The following is a 7,386-nucleotide window of genomic DNA, read 5'->3' as shown; positions in this document are numbered from 1 at the left end:
CCTTGGATCTTTCAGCACCCCTGTTCCACACCAAGAGCTTCCTGTGGTGAGTCATCTTAGTAGGACACCTGGGAAAGCCTTACACTCCCCCCCCACCCCCGAAGGGGAGTCATGCAACCCCAACTTCCACAATCACCAGTGGCTGTCAGCCAGCGTTGTAAAACAGAAGCTTTTATTAGTGGTCTGGAATAAATCATGGGAAAGTTCTTTGCTAGCACAGGAAGCCGGAAGATTCAGCAAAGTCCATCTTGAGGAGACCCAGAACTCAGAGCCTGGGCTCTCCCCTCGAGTCTCAAAAACAGCAGACTCCTTGCTTCCAACAGCCGAACCTCAGCCATGCCTTTTGCCCCTCTTCTGTCCTTCATTCTGTTTCCCAGGCAAACTGGTCACCTGGCCTCCACCTCTTTCTTTGTTCTCCAACTCATCCCAGCCAGCTGGCTGCTTGCGGCAGGTATGACCTGGATACAGAATTTGTGGCCATTGTGTGGGCCCAAGCAGCTAGACAGCAGCCACACCTGCCCTTTAGGGGTCTCCGCAAAGATTAAACACCCTTGTCCCACCACCTAGATCAGTGGTCTGAAAACTTTTTTGAGTGTCACTCCACCCTTACCCTTGTCCATGCCCACCCTGATCCACGGCTGGGAGTGGGGCCACAGCTATGGGGGAAGGGACACGGACGGGGTAAGGGGCGGGCCAGAGTTGGGGGTGGGGGCCGAGACCAGGAGCGGAGCCCCAGGAGAAGGGCTGGGAGTGGAGCCCTGGGAGCAGTGCCGGCAGCCAGGGCCAGCAGCTGGGGCTGGGGCCAGGAGTGGAGCTGGGTGGTGCTCCCTCCCCACCTGCTGTGGGGGCTGGCCCAGGCCCCAGTTGCAATCCAGTGAATGTTACTCCATCCCACCTAGCGGGGTCCACCCCACATTTTGGACCTCTGACCTAGATATTCGTGCAACAATTAGGGGAAACTGAGGTATACTCAATATTAGGGTTACCATATTTGAACATTCAAAAAAGAGAACACTCCACGGGGGGGGGGGGGATTTGCTCACACCCCTCCACCCCTGCCCCACCCCAACTCCACCCCTTCCCTGCCCCATTGGACCCCACCCGCTGCTGGCTCCCTCACTGCTCGCTTCTTCACCACCCCCACTCGCCTACTCACCCCTCCTGCTGCAGGTCCCTCTGGCTCCTCGGGTCGGGTCAGGAGGGAGTGGAGGGCTTTCTGCCCCTGCCGGCGCCTGCAAGCCCTACCTCCGCAGCTCTGATTGGGCAGGAGGGAGCTGGTGCAGCACGTGGAGACCCCCTCTTCCTCTGTGCCTAGGGGTCACCCACACTGCAGGCTCCTGCCAGCAGGCAGGTGCTGGTAGCTGCCCCAGGAAGCACCACCTGGCCCAGGACTTTGATGCGCATGGTGAGCAATCCCCAATATCAGGACAAAGGGCATCCTGATCGATGTGGCAAAATCCCAGACTTTTTTAGATATTTAAAAATTCCTCCCGGGTGGCGATTTAAGAACCAAAAAGCCGGACATGTCCAGGAAAATACGGATGTATGGTAATCCTACACAATATGTATACAAAACACCCAGAAAATTCCCACTTCATCACAGCAGCACAGAGAACGTGGGGAGGTTTCCCTTTGGAAAAATTAAACGGCAAAACATCTCCCCATGTTCCAGAAAAAGCCTCTCATTTATCCCTTAAACCTCTTCCCATGAAAATCTCCACCCCTGCCCTGGCCCACAGAGGCCCCCTTACTCCAACGCAGATTTTGAACTTTTCTTACTTTTCCTTTCCCTGTACAAACATTTTTCCCGTCAAAATGCTCAAGGGCTTTTAAAAGGAGAATAAGAGAACAAACCAAATAAAGGCAATAAAACTCAGACGGCTATTGTCCAGAAAACAAACCTAGACCTCCCATGCAGTACCTAGGACATCTATTACTGAACCACCAATGCTTCAGCTCCTTTTGTGGGATTTCCAGCTGCCCAATACTGCTGGTATTCCAGGAGAGCAATTCTTGACTCCAGTAAGCATTTATCTCAACCCCATTCTGTGTATCACAGGTTTCTCTAGGAAAGGGCAGTGAATGGTTCTAGGGTCCATGATCCTCATTCAAATCAAGCCAGAACCAGAGAATCCTTCCCCTTTCCCAGGTTGTGGGAGGGGAGACATTTAAAAGAGCTCTCTGAGCTATAGCACGTAAAGAGAAAAAGCCTTATATTCCCGCTCCGCTATGGGTGCTGGGTTTGCTCCTGAAGTCTCTGCCACCCACGTAGTGCCCGATGGTTCATCCCTAACCATTGATGCTGCTCCTCTCTATTGAATGTGAAGGGAGAGGAGGCGGTGCAGGAGCCTTCTGGGGACGCAGATCCAAGGCTTTGGGAGAGACAGATTGTCTGTGTTCGCAAAAAGAAAAGGAGGACTTGTGGCACCTTAGAGACTAACAAATTTATTTGAGCATAAGCTTTTGTGAGCTCATCGGATGCATTCATGCTCAAATAAATTTGTTAGTCTCTAAGGTGCCACAAGTCCTCCTTTTCTTTTTGCAGATTGTCTGAGACATCAGAGCGCTGTAAACCATGCAGCCACCCCTAAATCAGGGGCCTGTTCCAGCCCTGAGTCTGGGCTCCTGGGATCCCTCCCACAGAGCAGGGTGCCCACAGACTACATCCTGAAAATAGGCCTGGGAAACTAACTCCTGCTTTCCCTGACAGGGCCTCCTCTAGACCAAATGGCACCCCAGGCGAGAAGCATCTTCGGTGCCCCCCTATGTCCATCTCCCCCCCGCCCCAGCTCCATATATTAAAACCATTGAATACCTTATTTTTTATTGCATTTGTAGCTCATTTCATGGTTTTGATGCACAATTTGTATGTATGATTTTCTGTATCATATAAGACAATATATTTGCAGGCTAGGATCTGTAAATCTGTATCTATTCATCCCATATAGAAGCAAATAAAAAAAATCATTTCTTTTAAGCATATAGAAACTTTTTAATTTTAACAGTAACTGAAATGTACTAACATCTAGAAATTGAACGGCCACCAACACAGAGTGGACCAGTATTAACTAGAGTTACAGTAAGAGACAGCGTTAGACTGTTAACCCGAGTCCTTTAGTTCAAAGGTCGCTTATCTCGCCTTTCCCCTCATGAACTGAAGCGTAGCACAGAGAGATACAAAGACTGGCCACTGACATTTTCAAGTGATAAAATAGCAAAAGATGTCAGTCTTGTATTGGCCATTGTCCATCGGAGCTATGTTTTATTGAGAATAAGCTTCAAGGTGAGAAGCAGCAGGCCAAAAGTGACCCTCACAGTTGCTGAAGTAGCTCAGCTGGGAGAGTGTTAGAGTGAAGATCTAGAGGTCCCTGGTTCGATCCCAGGCTTCAGCGTGCTCTTTCATCCCTCTTTGTGCAGGGGTGGGCTGTTTTCTGGAAGTGCAGCGGCGCCTTTACCCGACACAAGTCCCTAATTTTGGGCTCCGCTGCAGGAAAAGACAGCGTGGGCTTCTGCACCCTGTTGGCCCACCTGAGCTTTCTTTCTTCTCTTGCTGTTTCTGAGCAAGGGGAAGAAAAAGAAGCTCCCTTTCAAGCTGGAGTCAAAAGGGCGACATAAAAGATGACTTCCTGAGTGCTGGCTACTGTCCTCTTCTCTTCCAGCTGACCCATGGAAGGGCTGATGCCGCTTTCTCCAGGTTTGCCCGTCGGTATGTCAGAGCTAGTGCCATCCAAGTGGATGGAATTTGAGGAGCAGGGCAGAGCATTATGAGGGAGTTTCTATACTGTAGTGGTTATCACATTTGCCTAACATGCAAAAGGGCTCTGGTTCAGAAACAGTGGCTTTATTTTCCCAGCTTCCCTTGCTGTCCAGGAAGGTGCTCCTCCTTCTGCCACTGGCCTGTCCCTGCGATAACCCCAACCCCCTCAGGACAGAGGGTGGTGAAATGCACTGAGAAAGTGCCCCGGCATCAGCCGGGGAAAGCTAGAGGATCTGGGCCAGTCACCTTTTGGAGCCTTGTGGCTTGGCCTCCTCTGCCCTTGGAGTTTGGCCTATGAAGTCTGGCTCTTCCGGCTGCCCTCCTTTGCGTGACTTGCCAAAGGAGGGAGTGAGGCAGGAATGGGGCAAAAGAGGAAAGTCATGCTGAGGAAGGCAGGGCAGAAGCTAAGTGCCTCAGTGCAGCTAAGTGGGGTTAGTAGAGCGCCACCATTCGTTCTGCCAAAGCCTGGGGTGGTGCGGTTGGCTGCTGGGAGGTAGAATCCTGTGCCTGCCTCCTGGTTTCCCAGGGATGGCTACTTGCAGCCCAGGAGAAGAAGGACGGTTCTGGGTGAAAGGAAGACAAGCCAAGCTGAGTTTGAGTGTGCGCGTGCCAGTGCTCTTTTCTGGCCAAGCTGGGGGTGCGATGATGGGCTTGAGAGGCTCCCTGCCACCCGTGGGGCAGCAAGAACCACTCCTCCTTTGTGGCCGACCCGGGGGAGTGATTGATGGCTTTGGAGAAGGGGGTTGGGCTGGCTGTGAGCAACTGGGATCAAGGAAGCCCCCGCCTGCCCTTCTGAGGTGGTTGGCTGCCGAGAGGTAGAATCCTGGGCCTGCCTCTTGGCAGCCCAGAGATGGCTACTTGCAGCCCAGGAGAAGAAGTGGGGTTGTGGATGGAAGGAAAAGAAGCAATGGTGAGTCCGAGTGGGTTCCTTTCTGGCCAAGATGGTGTGCAGTTAGGGTGACCAGATGTGTCGATTTTATAGGGACAGTCCCAATTTTAGGGTCTTGTTCTTATATAGGCTCCTATTACCCCCCACCACCTGTCCCGATTTTTCACATTTGCTGTCTGATCACTCTGTGTGCAGTGGCAGTCTTGGGAGTTGCCTGCAAGCTGTGGGTGGACTTGTGCCAGTGACAACCGCTTCTCCTTTCTGGCCAACTTGGGGGCACCATTGATGGCTTTGGAGTGGGGGCAGGGGGCTGGCTGTGAGTGAATAGCATCCAGGAAGCCCCAGCCTGCCCCTCTGGGGGCCAAGTCTTCTTCTCTCCTGCCTTTGGGAGCCAAGCCTTAAGGCTGCCCAGCACGTGCTGCAGCTCGAGCATTAAGCCTTCCTGTGTTCCCTGTGCTGGAGATGACCCTGAACCCCTGTGGGGTACTGTTGGGGGGAAATCCCAACTGTAAATAATTCTGGCCACCAGATCAACAACTTGCATCCATCCAGTGTGAGAGGGAGTCCAGGCAGTGGGACACAGGGCTCTGGGGTCCCACTGTTCAGGTTGCATCCCGGAGATCCCATCACACACTTTCAACAACCACGGTGGATGTTCACTGGGACAGAGAAAGAGAGATGCCAAAATAGTGATCTCCAGTGCCTGCAGACATCAAACTATCAGGAATTCTGCGCACAGAGAGGACACTGCTAATTGAAAATGCCTTTGGAAAAGACCCTTCTGTCAGCAGCTGTTGTCGTACAGTGCTTCGTACTCTGCATTGTGGCCTCAAGAGCCATGGATGCAAGTTGAGTTACGGTGACCTTTTCCTTGTTTCCACATTTCTTAGGTGCCTCCTTCTGATACTTGTCAGAAAAAAATGACCGGTTTCTTTTGCAAGCATTTGCATTGCAAGGAAAAAGCACTCGTCTCTGTTTCCTCAAAAGATTGACCAAAAGGTGGGAAGAGCAGACACATTTGGCAAGGCATCACTAGGTGCTGCATCTCTAAACTCCGCTTTACCTGGCAGGTGCCTTGGCCAGCTTATCCACAGTGCCACTCTCTGGGACTTTTCTCCTAACTACTCCATTTTTCATCAATGACAATCAAAAGGAAGGTGACAGGACATCTGTGTGTAGACATCCCCAGAGAATCACAAGGACGTGTGGCACAGGCTCTCGTGTTGCAGCAATTGCAGTCAAAGCAACCGCCTTGCCAATGCCAGTCACGGCAGCCTTTTCATCAACTCCAGGCTTGTGATCTGATTCTTTTCAATGCTTCTCTCCAAAGCAGCCTTTTCCTTAGCTAGCAATTACTTGGATTACCAAGGGAGGTCTCTTCTGTTTCCTAGAAAGACATAGGAAAATATGAGCAGATGAGACCAGAAGCCATACAACAAGGCACCACTGGGAGTTGAACCCAGGATCTCCTGTTTACTAGACAGGTGCTTTAGCCAGCTAAGCCATGGTGCCTGCCTCAAGAAAATGTTTGCAGCTGTTCCATTTGATGGTCCAGGACAACACCTGCAAATTCCAAAGATGTTCCCCATTTCCCTCAAGACTTGCAGACCTTGAGGTGTCTGGCTCTCTATGCACAGAAAGCCACAGCTCAGTTGACAGAGGGCTTCTAACATGTGCTTCTCCCACCAGCCACTGTGATTATATAGTGGTTAGTGATCGGTGTTTCAGTCGCAGCAACCTTGGCTCAATTCTGAGTCATGGTAACCTTTCCATCAGCTCCAGACTTCTCATTTGCAACTTTCCAAGTGTGGTGGGGCGGCTGCCCCACACAAGCAGGAGAAAGGTTAAGGCAGCCTTGCAGAGGCTGCACAGAACCCAGCCAATCAGGAAAGGGCTTATTGGGAGAGCCAATCAGGAGAAGGCTTGCTGGAGCAGCCCATATATAAAGGGCTGCTCAGCAGAGCAAGAGTCTGTCACTCTGATCAGAGTAGTGCTGGTTGGGTAAGGGGACTATGAGTGAGTGCCTGGCTGATTACTGCCAGACTGAGGCCCTGATACAAAGGCAGAGAAAGGTACTAGGGCTGTGGGGAAGTGGTCCAGGGAAACGGACAGCAGGGGTTGGAGGTGCCACACTGTGTGACTGCCACACACACACCCCTTTTGCCTCAGTTGCCACTGACACAGATGGCTAGACACTGGACTGCACCCGGCCACTGAGACAAGTGTCTGGGTAGAGAACAGCTGCCTCCCCTGGAAGCTAGGGAGAGAAATGAGTGGGGCACAGCCGGAGGGCTGTGTCCATAAGGGGACACTGCAGTCCTGGGAGTGACATGGGTCCTAATGATAGAACAGATGGCAGCCAGATGCCACTAGATGAAGGCGCAGTGGAGAATGAGAGCTAATTCCCAGGATGGCCAGCAGAAGATGCCACAGTGGTGAGGCATGCCCCATGGCACCAAGATTTAGCTGCAAGGAAGACTCTCTCTGGCTTGAACAACCCCTTAGAAGGATTGTGCTGACAGATCTTTTCTTTTTATGAAAAGAGATACAAAAAAGGAGCCAACGGACACACTAGGTTCAGCAAGGAAGAAATGGCAGGCCAAGCCAGGCTCTCCTCATTAGTAGGAAGGCTCTTCAGCCAGCTGTTCCCAAAGACCACTATCTAGGGGCCTTTTAACAGCCACTGCAGATGTTCACCACAAAAGAGACAAAATAGAGTTCTCCATTCCCTGCAGACGCC

General features: G+C 51.7%; 2 non-coding genes across 2 annotated transcripts; one reads left to right on the top strand and one right to left on the bottom strand.

The window, feature by feature from the left end:
- The first annotated feature begins 3,319 nt into the window (after nucleotides 1–3,319).
- On the top strand, nucleotides 3,320–3,392 carry TRNAF-GAA (transfer RNA phenylalanine (anticodon GAA)). Its single transcript has one exon. It is a non-coding gene; the product is annotated as a tRNA-Phe (tRNA).
- A 2,692-nt stretch (nucleotides 3,393–6,084) lies between these two features.
- Nucleotides 6,085–6,158, bottom strand: TRNAT-AGU (transfer RNA threonine (anticodon AGU)). The gene has a single exon. It is a non-coding gene; the product is annotated as a tRNA-Thr (tRNA).
- Nucleotides 6,159–7,386: the final 1,228 nt, after the last annotated feature.

The sequence above is a fragment of the Natator depressus genome, chromosome 28, assembly GCF_965152275.1.
Source record: "Natator depressus isolate rNatDep1 chromosome 28, rNatDep2.hap1, whole genome shotgun sequence".
NCBI classification, from domain to species: Eukaryota; Metazoa; Chordata; order Testudines; family Cheloniidae; genus Natator; species Natator depressus.
The sequence above is the reverse complement of the archived record's forward strand: the minus strand, read 5'-3'. Positions and strand labels throughout refer to the sequence as shown.